Raw genomic sequence first — 15,682 nt, 5'->3', positions numbered from 1 at the left:
CCAAAAGTTACTTTGCTGCAATATTAGTTTAAATTCTTTCATTACCACAATATCACCTATTCACCTTCTTTAGGTAATAATTTTAATCATAGCAATTGGTATTAGAACTTGATTACTCTTTATTGAAGTGTTTTATTATTTCTGAGTTAACGATCTTTCTATGACTAGTAATATTGCATCAAGATTGATGAAAGGACATAGTGATATAAGACCTCCATACTTCGACATAAAGTATTACAACATCTTGAAGAACAAGATGAAAGCATTCATCAAATCCAAGGATCCCTTGGAGTGGGATGTTGTTCTTAGAGGCATAAGGCCCGAAACTTCTTTGTCCAAAGAAGAAGGAAAAAAACTAGAAGTCTTAGCCTTATTTGATGTGAACATAAAAAAAGAAAAGAAAAAAAAAAGAGAAGTATTAGATGCTAAAGCAATTTATTTCTTATATTGTGCATTATTTTCTTCTGAATATAACGAAATTTCTTCATGTGAATCAGCAAAAGAAATTTGGGATAGGTTGTAGGTAAAGTACAAAGGAATTGATAGGGTTAAGGAGATGAAGATAAACATTCTTCTCTAGCAATTCAAAGCCTTCAAGATGAAACTTGAAGAATCGATCATTGACATGTTCAACAAATTTACTTGAAGAATATAAAGGCAATGGATTGGTGTATCAAGAGCAACTTGTATTAGACTCTATGAAAGTGAACAAGATTTTTGAGGACTGTCAAAGTAGTGGAACAACATTAAGACATCTATTCGAGAAACTTAGAGAATATCACTTCTCTCTGTGGATGAACTCGTGGAAATACTCAAATCCTATGAAGAAGAATGTCTAAGCGATGTAGACACCAGGGGTATGCAAACAATGGCTTTAAAATCTAATATTGACTCTGATGATTTAGATTCAGACGATGACAATAAAGACAATGAGGAAATTGTGCTCATGGTGAAAAAGCTTCAAAGAATGCCCAAAAAAAGGAAGGAAGTTCAAAGGAAAGAGACCCTTCAAATTTATTACAATTGTGTCAATTCAGTCTTAAACCTTTAGCAGTTGTGCCAATTTAATCCATCCAGTCAATTTTGGTTGGCCGGTGCTGATATAGAAAATTTTAAATAATTTTTTTTTCATTTTCCTTTTCTCTTTCTCTTCTTCCTTCTTTTTCCTTTTTTTTCCCCACGGTGGCTAACGAGGCTTTTGTGAGGGTCCTGACCCTTGCTCAACCTGGCCTAGATCTAGGCAAGGTCAGCTGCGAGCAAATGGGTCCTCGCTAGTTGCGAGCGAGGCCACCTTCACTAGCTACGAGGTCATGGCAAGGCTGGCCTTGCCCAGATCTAGGCGAAGCCACCTCGCTCGCGGCCCTCGCCCAATGGCCAACAAGCCTTGTTGGCCACCATAGGAAACGAAGGAAAATGAAGGAAGAAGTGAAAGAGAAAACGAAAAAACAAAAAATATTATTAAAAATTGTCTATATCAGATCCGGCTGGCTAAAACTAGTCAGATGAACTGAATTGACATGATTGCAAAAAATTTAGGACTGAATTGGAAAAATCACAATAAACACATTTGTCTCATGTTCCAGTAGATCAACTTCAAAATCGATTCGCATTGCTAATCCAACCACCAGACACGTAGTCCTCTTTCCGTGATCTGAGGGATTCCAATGGCGTGTGCAACCTATGAATGATCTTAATAAGGCTTTCGGTCACGACCTCGTTCCGTTCAGTTGCCTGTGGCCGCGGGAGTCCGGGCGAGCACGCGATGGAGCGTCGTTCATCGGTTGTCACGGTCGTGCACGGAGACGACCGAACAGAACTGGAGTGGGGGCCGCGAGTGCATCATGCCCAGCGGGCTTTCGCGGCCTCCTTAGTACTTCCGGGCTCTACCTAATTTATGAAATTCATTTTTGGTACTGTTCAGTCAGTAGCGGGAATCTGTCGGGAAGCCGCTTCTGCTTCATCCTTCCCACTCCCTTGCCCTCCTTCCCCCCTATTTATACCTTTCACTGCATCAAACAACGACGGCAATTGCGACAACGCCAACTCTAATGACATTATTGTCACATGAACATGTCCTCTCATCTCTTCCTCTCTCTATCCGCTCTGTCTCCTGCAACATGTTGCTCTTCCTCCAGTCTCGCTCCAGGTTCCACCACCAAGCTTTTCCATCTTCTGGGTAAGTCAGTCGTCGTCGTCGTCCTCCTCCTCCTCCTCCTCTCGTGTGTGAGGAGTCAACTTGTGGGCGCCATGTATGCTTTTGATGAGCCATCCCTTTTGCAGATCAGCTTTAGTTTTTCGCCTTCCCATGCGTAAAGGAATAGGCATCTTTCTTCATCAACTCTCATCTTCTTCTTTTTCGAATTAATTCATCCGTCTCATAAATCTGAGAGAGAGAGAGAAAGACAGAGATAGAGAGCTAGCTTATATATGAGAGATGTATTTCTAGGAGGTTCAGTGAATGTCTCAATAAAGAGCAAAATCACAGAGAAAGTTTTACTAGCAAGGATGGACGCACATACGCAAAACCCAAAAACCTAAATTGATAGATGGAGAACATATGAATATAAAAAGTATATACAACTCATTGTCAAGTGATGTACAATAACATCGAGTGTTCTTTTACTTTTAACACATGTCATTAAGCGTTCTTTTACTTTTAATGATGACACCATTAAGCGTTTTTTTACTTTTAACACATGCCATTAAGCGTTCGTTTACTTTTAACATGTCATCAACTGTTCTTTTACATTTTTTTTTAATATTAATGTGAAATTCCTTCTATGCATAGGTAAATAAATGCAAACAAATGAGGGGAATGACCAACACATCCCCACCAACTACTAATCAATTGAAAGTTGAAAAACGTTGCAGGAGTTTGGCCTTTTGTAAGCAACGACAAGCGACTTCACCTCAATATTCGCCCCAGTTGCAACTCCACATGGGAACCTCTAGAAGGTACACTCCTCATGCCCACCTCATTTGATTTCTTTTCCTTCTAACTAATTAACAACATCAATATACCATAATGTAAAGAAAATGACAATCAAATGATAACATCTGTAATAAAAGCATAAAGTTTGTGAGACCTCTCCGGGCTTGACATGGGACGTCGCGCGCAGAAATTGACGTGCCTATTATGAAGTGGCAAGAGATTGGGGAGGATGACCTAGGAGTTGAAGGGGTCAAGGTAATATTTTGCTCTTGCCATTTTGCACGACTAGAATTACTTCCGTCAATTTTGATGTAAATTTGGAAGAAAACAACTGCGATTGGTCGTTCTGACATAACACATACATTAACTTAGACGTGGAGGTGATATCATGCATCAATCCAGACATAATCTTTCTAATAACCTTATTAAAAAAAATTTAGCATGATCAAATACTCAACATCTGTCATTGTGTTGTATGATATTTACCGCATGATCTTTCTCTCCTCGCGAAGGTTGCTTCTCCATCGAGTCAGATCGGGGAACGAGTCAAAGCAATCAAGTTGATGTTTTGGTCGATGAGTGACGGAAAAATAAGTACGTCGGCCTACGACACAGCTTGGGTTGCTCTTGTAGAGGATGTCGGCGGGAGCGGTAACCCTCAGTTCCCGGAAGCTCTTCAATGGATCGCAAACAATCAGCATCCCGACGGTTCTTGGGGTGACGATCTCCTCTTCTTTCCCCATGATCGGATCCTCAACACCTTGGCTTGTGTCGTAGCTCTAAAGCACTGGAAGATCCATCCTGATAAATGCGATAAAGGTGTGCCTAACCATATTTTGTTCTTGGCAATTCCTTTCTTTTTTTTCCCTTCCATATTATGAACTTTTCATTTACAACCAAAGGAAAAGGAAAATCTCCATCGCTGTTTATGCATTTGAAATCCATAAATGGTTCCTTACATGGAGCTGTGAGAAATTTCCCTTTTCTCGAAGAAAAAAAGTATCTTTCCTCAAAGTTGTTGACTTGTAATTTTGGACAACTTGCATCGACAGAAACAACTGTTCTCATCTCGGGATATATTATTATTATTAACTTTCAATCTCGTGATTTCAACAGGAATCTCATTCTTCAAAGACAACATATCTAAACTCGCAGAGGAGAAGCCCGAACACATGCCCATTGGGTTCGAAGTTACTTTTCCTTCGCTTATCGAGACTGCTTGCAAATTGGAGATCGAGATATGTGACGACTCTCCAGTCTTTCGAGAGATATACGCGAACAGGAATACGAAGCTCAACAAGTAAGAAATTTAATGCAAAAATTATGGGAGCTCAAAGCTTCTACTAGCGATAATTGTTTTTAGCTAATTTATTCCCCTCAAAGCAAGATCGCCCATTTCGGGTTTGCTTTAGTAAATGTCGGGGGTAATAATAATGCTGTGCTCTGGTTGTGAATCCCCCCCCGGCGGGGAAAAAAAAACAAAAACAAAAACAAAGGATACCAAGTGACGTATTGCACGAAGTGCCCACAAGTCTCCTCCACAGCTTGGAAGGAATGAAGGAATTGAAGTGGGAAAAGCTACTGAAATTGAAGAATGCAGATGGGTCATTCTTGTTCTCTCCCTCCGCAACTGCATTTGCATTCTTGCAAACCAGGGATTTGAATTGCTTGAATTATTTAAGCAGAACTGTCCAAAGATTCCATGGAGGAGGTAGTCAACTTTTTCAATTAATTGCAGTTTACTTTATATGTCTAAACTTGATTAATTATTCTCATTGATTTGCCAATAAGACTGTTAAGAAGTAGTACCAACACCGATTTTGTTTTCTGAAATCATCTATCATTAGGGGTGAGCAGTTTCAAGTTCCGTCTAAATTTCATTTGAAATATGAAATCTACTTATTGAAACATATTTAATAATTTCTTGAACCTAAAACCTACCTCACATTCTCAAGAACTTAAAACCTATTCTGCATACCTAAGAACTTTAAACCTATCGTATTATAGGTTTTAGGGTTGGTTTTAGCATCTAATCAAGTTCTAACTATACTCTTAATTATATAATTGTAGTGAATCATTATTACTAATGAATACCATTTGTTATAATTCATGAATCACAATTTATACTTACACACACGAAAATTATGAAATATTAACAAAGTAAAAATCTTAGTTATAGATTCAGTTCTCGATTTTGCTTTAAAACCATACTCACCCCTACCAATCATTATCAGTAGCTAACTTTTGGTTAGGAGGTGATCATATGAGGTCATGGTTGGTGTATTAATTAAAAAAGGCTGAAATATATATATTAAAATAAAAAAAAAGGTCACTTGATGCATGTCATCCACAAGTCTTAATTAATAATAAAAGAAAGTCGCTAATTTTAACTCATCTTCCCTAACGTAACACTTGATGAGCTCTTTGAAGTTGCTGATGTCACTAATTATCAACTTTAGAAAGTGACTTTTCCTTTTTATTCTTTTCTTTCTCTAAACTTCGTTTAGTTCCAAATGTGTATCCGGTTGACTTGTTCGAGCATCTGTGGGCCGTTGACCGCTTGCAGCGACTTGGAGTCTCTAGGTACTTCAAGGAAGAGATCAAAGAATGCATGAGCTACGTTTATAGGTAAGAAAAAAAAATGCTAGACTACCTGTGCACCTCGTACTGTGCTTGGAATAACTTTTTACTCCTGAGTATCTGCTTATAACTCATTTCATACTCGAATCAAATATAATGAAACACATATCTGAAATGCAAGTCACATATATTTCAAGTCATGTCAAACTATTTCATGTTTCACTGTGGAGGAAAAGCCAAAAAATATACCTTTCATAAGCCGAAACGGAGAAGTATTTGAAATATTAATTGAAATTGGTAGTTTTTGAGCATTCGAGACAGGGCTAAAGATAAGAAACGAATGCTGAATTTAATCATTGAAGCATTCCAGCCACAAATTCTCGGGTTAATTATGTCAAATTCAGATAGCAAATTTACGTAACGAAACCGAGTTCAATCTATAAGACAAACACTGTATCAGATATTGGAGTGATGAAGGGATCTGCTGGGCAAGAAATTCGAATGTGGCTGATATTGGTGATACTTCCATGGGATTCAAGCTCTTGAGACTCCATGGCTATGAAGTGTCTGCTGGTACTTGTCAGCTCCTTCTTCGTTTCTTTTCTTTTTCTTGTATCAATAGTTGGCGGAAATAATTATGTTTCTACTCCATTCGGTGTCGTTAGAGGTGTTTGAAAACTTTAAGAGCGGGAACGAGTTCTTCAGCTTCATGGGGCAGTTAATAGAGCCGGTCACCGGAATGTTGAATCTGTATAAGGCCTCTGAACTGATCTTCCCGGGAGAGAAAATCCTTAAGGATGCGAACAGACATGCGGCGAAGTTTCTGAGACGGAAACAAGAAGCTAACGAGCTATTCGATAAGTGGATCATAACCAAGGACTTACCCGGCGAGGTATGGACATTACTCTTTGAATTTTGTCAGGCTATCTTGTGTGCTTAGTTCGATTTACGGGATTCTATCTTCATTACTTTGACGTGCAATTACTAACTGTTATATTAACTCCATTTCTGAGATACTATCAACCGTTACACACTACGCTAGCTTCTCATCTCGGACGGAATGACGGTACAATTGGCATGCAAATTACTATGTGTCTAGGTTCACTAGAGAGAACTCTATTTCGCCATGAAATTGCGAAAATCCGTGGCTTTAATTAACTTAAAAGCCCCAAACTAACTTTATCATCTTGCCACAATCTATTTTCTTTCATTTGATATTAAAGGAAATAATTAAATAGATTTTTCTGAAAATAGTTAAGTAGATTATTCTTCTAAAGGTGGGATACGCTCTGGATGTTCCATGGTATGCAAACTTACCTCGCGTGGAGTCGAGATTTTACATAGACCAGTGTGGCGGCCAAAACGACGTTTGGATTGGCAAGACTCTCTACAGGTTCTTCTCTCTGTTGTTATCTTTCTTTCTTGTTGCCCTTGTTAGTTATAATAATAATTTCCACTTTTTTGGGAAATGAAATAAAGAGAAAAAAAGAATAGTCAACCCTTAACCCACCAATTTCACTTCACGCTCTCAGGTCATTTCCATTCTTTTCTTTCGTCTTATCTTCAGAAGGCTCTCATGTCCTTGTTGTCTTGGAGGGATGGTGTCGTATTTGCATTTTAATTTTTTTATTCTGAATGCAAGCACTTTCTATTTATTAATCTCAGGACCCACAGAACCTGATAAGCCCGTGGTTGCTTGTCATTTGAATTCATAATATTTATACATCATTTTGATAGGAAAATTGTTAGAACATTTAAACATTAAATCACACATTTATTTGACATTTTAAATTTTTAGAAGAAATAGCAGTGGTTCTATAAAATCATTCAAAAGCAAGTGCTCAAATTTGAATTGTTATCGTTGATATGGAATTCAGATAATTTCTTTTGTGGTCCTTATAATACTCAAGCTCAAAATTTGGGGTTTATCAACCTAAATAGAGGCAAGCAGAATTAGGCACGTACTTATATTTTCCAAAAAATGGTTAGAGGTACAATTGCCTTTTTCTTGGACCATCAGTAAAATTTACATGATATTGTGAACCTCTATTAAACCTTGAAAAGGGTCGACAAGTGACCTCACACAGAAAGACACAAACACATCTAACAAAATTTGCTTATTCTTTCTATATCCAATGGCAGGATGGAGTACGTTGACAACGATGTCTATCTCGAGCTCGCCAAGCTGGATTACAACAATTGCCAAGCTTTGCACCTCTCAGAATGGGACAATTTTCTCGGGTAATTTCACCATAATTAAAGGGTGAAAAAATATAGTAATTGAATATGCTAATTGAGATCTGCAATTTATAGGTGGTACTGCGAGAGCAAACTCGTGGACTTTGGGATAAGTGGGAAGACTCTTCTCTATTCTTACTTTACGGCGGCAGCAAGCATTTACGAACCGGAACGGGCGGGAGAGAGACTTGCATGGGCCAAAACAAGGGTGTTGGTGGATGCAATAGCCTCGTACTTGGAGGGAGAGGGAGCCACTCGTGAGCAAAGAGGAGCCTTTGTTCGCGCGTTTCAGCAGTTCTCCAGGAAACAGAAGCACACAAGCGGAAGGTAAAATCGCTTGGATTATCGTCATTTTCTTTTTCCGATTAAGGGATTATGAAGATTACCTTTCTTATGTCGAAAAAGAATATTGCAGGAGCTCCATTCCGGATGAGAGAGGAGAAGGGCTCATTGCAGCTCTGCTCGGAACCGTAGACCAGCTCTCATTGGAAGTCTTGGAGGCCCGTGGTAAAGACATTAGCCATCCTCTACGTGCTGCGGTAAGACCTATATAATCCACTAATGAAATTGAATATAGTAGCTAAAATATAAATCCGCATAATGATCTTTGGTTAGACAGAGAAAAAAAGAGTTATGATCTATCACTCTAATTACAATAGTTCGTTTCTATGTTTGTATGCACAATGAGCTTCAAGTTTAATTCACACAAATTGTTTGGGAAGTATGTTAGAAAGTGTTTTCTGAATACCATATTTAAAATTAGAACAACAACTTATCTTTCGAATCCAATCCCCCCCGCCCCCCCCCCCCCCCCCCCCCCCGGGGACGCACACACACATATATGCATCTTAAATGTACGAGTCAATTCATATTCACTAATTTACCAACGAGATATGAATTCCTAATCTCGTGGTCCCTTTTTTTGGTGGGAATACTCATAACAATCAATTATGTAGTGGGAAAAGTGGCTGGTGGGATATGGAGAGGAAGGAGATAAGTACAAAGGAGTGGTCGAACTCCTCGTGCAGATGATAGCTCTCGGCGCTTGCAACAGTCTTCTCTCGGACGACCTCTCGTCTCATCCTGAATGCCACCGTCTCTGCAATCTCACCAGCACGATCTGCCGTCAGTAGGCTCATCACCAAACCCAAAAGGTACGTAAAAACGAGAACGACCAGATAGAAATGGCCATGCAAGAGCTGGCGCAACTGGTGCTCCAGAATTCAGCTCGGGGGCTCAATAGAGACGTGAAGGACGCGTTCTTTGCTGTCACGAGGAGCTTCTACTACACTGCCCATTGCGATACCGGGACAATCAATTCCCACATTGCCAAAGTGCTCTTCGAGAGAGTGACCTAAAACTCCGTAACATAAACTTTTATAGCAAATAATGCAGGTTGATGTATAAAATTGGTACACTCGATGGCATGATGGATTATAATCAGGCATTTAAATAGGTGCATCGTACTCAACTTTTGATAATAGTATGTCCTATTAATTAGTGAACCAATTTATCTGATAACGCACTAAAACAAGTGGTTTGGACACACTAATTTCCAACCAGTGTACATATTTAAACAGAATGGATTAGAAGAAATGGGAATGAAGATCTTGGAATTGAATGGAAATTACCGTTAGAACCACATTATCCTACAACACGCTGGAATAAGATGAACTTTATTCATAATGTGATTATGTTGAGGTGCACCTGTTATTTGCTGTTAAAATATATAAATATTAAATTATGCTTTCATATAATAGCTTAAGTTTATAGAATAATCAATAGTGATCCTACCAAATTTCACATGATATTAGAGTAGCAGGTTCTTAATTCAATATTTCCAAGGCCCCTATTTTTCTCCTCAATTACTTATTCCCACGCTTTAAGTTAAGGCCAAAGTCTAGCTTATGTGTGAGAGGGAGCATTAGAATATTTAAATTTTAAACCATGCTTTATCTAATAACTTTAACTTTTTAAATAGTTGGTAGAGATCTGACCAAATCTCACACATGGTTGTGCTAGAGATTCTTCATATCAAAGATTGGTGTGGTGTCGTTAATGTTGTTTGAAAACCTCCCTATGATATTTTGATGATTACCAAACTGTAAACTATCGCTAAGTTTTAACATTTGCCATGACAACTGCAAATGTTTAAATTAGTTATACAACATTATTGATCTTGCTTATTAGTAGAGATGGGAAACTAATCATTGATAGTCTGAGTGTAAAGACAAATCAAGATGGTGTTCTTGATAGTCTTTGGTACTGATAAGTATAGAAGATTCATTCATCTTATTCTCTTGTATCATTTAGTTAGTATCGTCATTGAAGATAGTCAGCTTGGTCACTCACAATCAACACCAATGATAGTGTGCATATAATAATGATGGTGATGTGTTAGGTTTGATGATAGTGAAATGCCCCATAGTTACAAGGCCCCAGAGTTAATGCTCTCCTTAAGAAGTTTAGCCTTAAATTTAAAATTCTCAAGTAAGGGGAGACTATATGCATATAAAACCCTTGAGCTCGCCGGCCACGGGCGAACTTGCTTCTTGCCAAATTGACAAGCTCAAGATGGCCACTTGCTAGATTGGATAGCGCGAGTTAGCCACTCACCAAATTGGTGAGCACGAGCCTCTGGTTTGCCGGAATCTGGCAAGCCTCAAGCTCGCCTTTGACCTATTGATAGCTGTCATCGTGGCCAACAACCGACCGGAGAAGGAGGAGGAAAGAAAAAAGAAAAAAGAAAAAGTTAGAAAGAAAATTAATAAATCAAAAATTCAATTTTTAAAAAATAAAATAAAATAAAAAATTATTAAAAGGAGTACAAAAAGAGAAATCAAATCAAAATTTCCATACCAAATGGTAGAAAAAATTTTCTAGTTCATTTTTTAAGTTTCAAGCGAACATTGGAAAATATTATCATTTTCCTAAAAAATGGTTTCTTGGAAAACATTTTTAAGAAATATAACATTTTTTATGAAACAAACGAAGCTTTAGTGGATACACTTGTTAGGTTCAAAAGAAATTTTCATTTGTTATTCATGATTTTCTAGGAAGATAATTGTCCAAAAAGATCTAAACATATTATACGGCAACCAATTTAATCCTAAACTTTCCATTTATAATAATTTAATCATAAACATTTGAATGATTTACCAATGTAATCATAAACCTTGCAATTTTGTTAATTTAATCCTAAATTTTTTGAAAATTTTCCAATTTAGTCCTAAACCATATTAGTTGGATAATTGGCGGTAAAGTCTACATGGACAAATTTTTGAAAGGTTTAGGACTAAATTTATAATTTATCAAAAGATTTGAGATTAAATTGGCAAATCATCAAAAAGTTAAACTAAATTGGTACAATTGAAAGATTTATAATTGAATTGAATGTCAAAAAATAAGTTTTGAATTTTTTAGACAATTTTTCTGAAGGACTTAGTGAGAAGCAAAAGATCAAAATGCAAACCATAAATGGAGGAGCTTATGAGTTGTTGAGTTGGTGTCTTAGGGTAGAGTTACAATGCTTATTTAGGCTACGTTTGGTTGTCCGGATTTCTAATTAGAATAGAATTAGATAGATGTAATATGAAATCTATGGATTTGGTTATATTCTATCAACTGTTTGGTGATTGCAATAATAAAGTTGAATATATTCATATTATATCATATACATTATTTGATATGAACAGTATATTAGTATATAAATGAATAAAAATTTTTACAAATGAAGATGGTAAATACCTCTTATGACACTCTTGCCTAATTTATTTTTATTTTCTTAATTTAATTTATTTTCCTCTTTTTAAATTAATTTATTTTTATTTCTTTATTCCCTTTCCATCATTCTCTAATAAAATTCTGTTTATGGTAAACTATACTAATATCCAAAATACTAAAAAAAAATATAAATATCTTTATATATATTAATTTTATATTATAAAATGAATTATATTAGAATAAATAAATAATTAATTAAATAATATTAAATTAAATAACTATTTTTTTATTTTGAATTTCTTATATTATAATTCAAATATTAATTATATTGAAATATAATTTTAATTTTTTTTAATTTAACAAGTTTGTTATTTGAGAAAAATAAATTTTTTATTTTTTGTGTTAAAAATCTTATCTACATTTATCCTACATTTCGTCAGGATAATTTTATCATGTCTATATCTCCTTTATATCTGATTTTATCTTGTCTTGAGTAAGCACCAAATACAAAATATGACTTATCATGATTGCCAAACGCAATCTTATTGTTCATCATTTCAAGAGTTCTATGGTTAGGTTTCTACTTTGGGCATATCTGTTGTTACAAGGCCCCGTAGTTATTGCTCTCCTTAAGATGTTTAGCCTTAAATTTAAAATTCTCAAGTAAGGGGAGACTAAATGCGTATAAAACTTATTGAAATTATGCATTCCAGAGATAATATTTTAACATCACCTTTCATGTGCAGATGGACTAAGAATGCACAAAATTCAGGAACATGGAGCCACAGATGCGAAATAAACTTAGGGCGAGACTTGACTATAATAACGTATTAAAAATTCCAACTAAGAAGTTTAAGTAACAGTTCTTTTGTTTTATGAAAAAATCAATGATATAAAAAAAATATTTCCAGTTAAAAAATTTCCGGAAATACGGTTAATTTTCTTTTGTTTTGTAATATATGATAGAATTTTTTTATTCTTGGATATTATTGGAAAATGATTTTTAATCTCACGAATTTATTTCCACAAAAAAAAGTTCAATTTTTACTTTTTTTAAATCTAATTTTAATTATTTATTTTCTTCTTTCAGAAAATTGAATTTTAAATTATTTTAAATTTTATTTTCTCTCTTTTCTTTTTCTTTTCTTTCCTTTCCTTTCTTTTTTCTCCCTTCCTTCGCTACTATTGGTCAGCGACGGCGATAGGCAAGCTCCACCTCATAGAGAAGAGATCAGGCAAGTAGTCTTGTTGATCTTGGAGGAGCTTGAGCTCACTAGCCTTGATGGAGCTCAGGCTCACTTGGATCAATCAAGCCACTAGCTTGTCAACCTTGGTTGAGCTCGAGCATGCCTAGATCGCCTGAACCTTGAGCTTGTCGACACGCATCTTGGTTGCTCATCGGGCTACCGGCAGTGGCCGATGGCAAAGGAAGAAGGGGGAAGAAGGAGAAAGGAAAAGAAAGAAAAAAAAATGAAAATAAATAATAAGAAATGGAATTTAAAGATAATTATATTTTGATTTTTTTTAGAAATATTATTTTATAAGAATTAACTTTTCATTAATCAAGTATCCTAAGACTAAGAAAATATTTTGAAAAATGATTTTCGATTCTTTTAAAGGGGAAATCGTTTTCCTATGTTGAGGAAAATTCCTTATTAGTTTTGATGATTGACCAAACTTCCTTTAATCGTTCATTAATTCTGATGGTAAGCTTTCCCAGGTGTAAGCTCTTATGAGAATGATCAGATGTTACTCGTCAAACTCAAGGATGGAGTGGAGATAAGATCTTTTAAGATTCAATCTTGATAAGAATAAGATTTTCATTAGACCTTGTGCTAAGGGCTAGAAGATCGGCGTGGATTTCCTACCTAATTTATTTTGATTATCTGAGAGTAAATTATTGAAGTCAATTTTATTGCATATGAAATGTTCAATCTACCAACGGAATAATCACATTGAAGACGGAAAGTTCTCCATAGGAATGACTCAACTTTTGGAAACCCTATCTGCTGTATGGGTAGCAAATTTTACCGAGGGGGGGGGGCAACTTTTTTCTTGTCAATCCGAAGGCAATCAGATCTGCCTAAAGTTTCAAGTCCAACGGATTGATTGGACTACTGATCCTTGGATAGAAGGTCCAACAGTCAGCTTGGATACTAGGGAGTATAAAAGGAAGTCATTATGCTGAAGGATACAAGAGAGCATCTAGAAAATCTAAATTCCAAAGTTCACAAAGTCTTATCCCAAACTGCTTTCGTTTTACTTGAGCTGAATATTGTAATCTATTAGAGGTTGTGAGTGTGAGAATAACAGTTCTTTCACATAAGCTTGAGTGACACATACTCAATGCTTGTAACATTTGATTGATTCATTATAGTAGAATCAGTCGATAAGCTATCAATGCAAGAGAATGGATGTAGGTTTGTCAAAGCCGAATCACTATAACTCTGTTGTGTGCAATTTTCTCTATTCCTAAACTTCTATTTATATTTTTGTGATAATTTATTGTATATTGGTAAGATCTAAACATAGCACGGTTTGCCGTCAGATGTTGTTCTGTTGCAATAACATTTTAATTTATTTTTATTTTGCACTATCACCTTTCACCCTCTCTAGGTGATTTATTTAGCCTTAACATCCTCAATTTAAGCTTTGGTATAAAAAAAAATTTCATTGAGTTATTTTTCTAAGCAAACCAAACACCGAAAATTGAGAAAAACATTTTTCCGGAAAAGGTTTTACAAATGCACAAAAGGCATATATATGACAGTTCTCAATGTTAAATGGTTAACAAGAGTCCTCCTAGGGACCTGGTAGTACAAGAGTTGCTTTGCTTCAGATTATTCACAAGAAAATTGAGAGTTTCTCTATCTTGCGCAGCCTTGAATATTTGAAAGTTCATGCTCATTCTTTTGAATTTACTTCGATTCTATATTTATATCATCCACCGTCTTCGCTATATCAAAAACAGCATCTCTATATTAAAGAACTACTGCTGAGACATAGTAACCAATTAATAAGTATAATGGGTTCCGCAATTATTTTCGCATTGACTCATATAAACATATATGGTTACGCAATTTTAAGATGTGATGATACATTAAGCTCAATTGTTTTGTGCTTAGATATTGCATGCATTGTTTGCTTGTACTTTGAGTAATAAACTGCGCAGGCCAATGTCTATTATTATTTGATGCGGACGGCCTTGTACTCAGATCATGTTTAGTTGGAGCATTTCGTGGCTTTCTACAATGTCTAATGGTATCGAAATTAACCTGGTAAAAATTATTAGCAGTTGTGGAAAGAACACCGTGCAATTGATGATAATCGCAAGATACACATAGACATAACCGAGACATAAAGAAAACAACATACCTAAATTTATCTAGAGTGTCGGTACTTATTTCATAGGGACGCTATGACGTGGAAACTTCTTTTTCTCTCTTGGAAATCGAGGTTGTTCGTATGCAGATCGAGCTTTGGGACAATGGCTGGGTGCCGCCCGAATTATCCCGGGCCCCCATGAACCGCTCTGGAAACGCCAAAGCGTCTGGCGGCTGGAAGGCTGGCCCAATCACTTTGCCACCACGTCTTGGATGCTCGACTAGTGGCCCAGGCACCTAGCCAGTGTGGCCTAGGCAGTATTCCGGATGCTCGATAGTGGCCTAGGCACCTCGGCCATGTTGCCCATGTTGGCAAGGCACCTAGCATGCCTCCATTTTTCATCTTCCACAAACTTCACATTGTGAGATTTTGTAAAATTACTGTTAACGGTTTAAAAAGTTCAAACTGTTAAATGAATGCGTAGTTTAATATTTAATTATTCAAATATTCCCCCTTATGCTTAGTATAGTATTTTTGCTTAATACTAAGTGTGGGGAGAAAACAAATAGAGTCTAAAAAGATTTAAACTCAAGACCTCCAACTCTAATATCATGTGAGATTTTGTGTGACAACTGCCAATTGTTATAAAAACTTAAGCTTTTAGATGAAGGTGTGGTTTAATATTTGATTATTCCAACCTACGTCAAGCCTGCGCACATCTCAAGGCGGAGTCGTTCCCCAAATCTCTACCATGGCTCTTCTTTGCAGCCAAGAAAGAGTATATGATCCGTTGCTCCATAATGCCGCATAATATCACTGCTCCCCTAGCGCTCTCCACGTGCCGTTCAGCGGCCAAAGACGTCTACCAAGCCCAAGCTGCACTCG

General features: G+C 36.4%; 1 pseudogene; it reads left to right on the top strand.

The window, feature by feature from the left end:
* The first annotated feature begins 3,133 nt into the window (after window positions 1–3,133).
* Window positions 3,134–9,108, top strand: LOC139884436 ((-)-kolavenyl diphosphate synthase TPS28, chloroplastic-like; annotated as a pseudogene).
* The last annotated feature ends 6,574 nt before the right edge of the window (window positions 9,109–15,682 follow it).

The sequence above is a fragment of the Rutidosis leptorrhynchoides genome, unplaced genomic scaffold (genome assembly GCF_046630445.1).
Source record: "Rutidosis leptorrhynchoides isolate AG116_Rl617_1_P2 unplaced genomic scaffold, CSIRO_AGI_Rlap_v1 contig551, whole genome shotgun sequence".
NCBI lineage: Eukaryota > Viridiplantae > Streptophyta > Magnoliopsida > Asterales > Asteraceae > Rutidosis > Rutidosis leptorrhynchoides.
The sequence above is the reverse complement of the archived record's forward strand: the minus strand, read 5'-3'. Positions and strand labels throughout refer to the sequence as shown.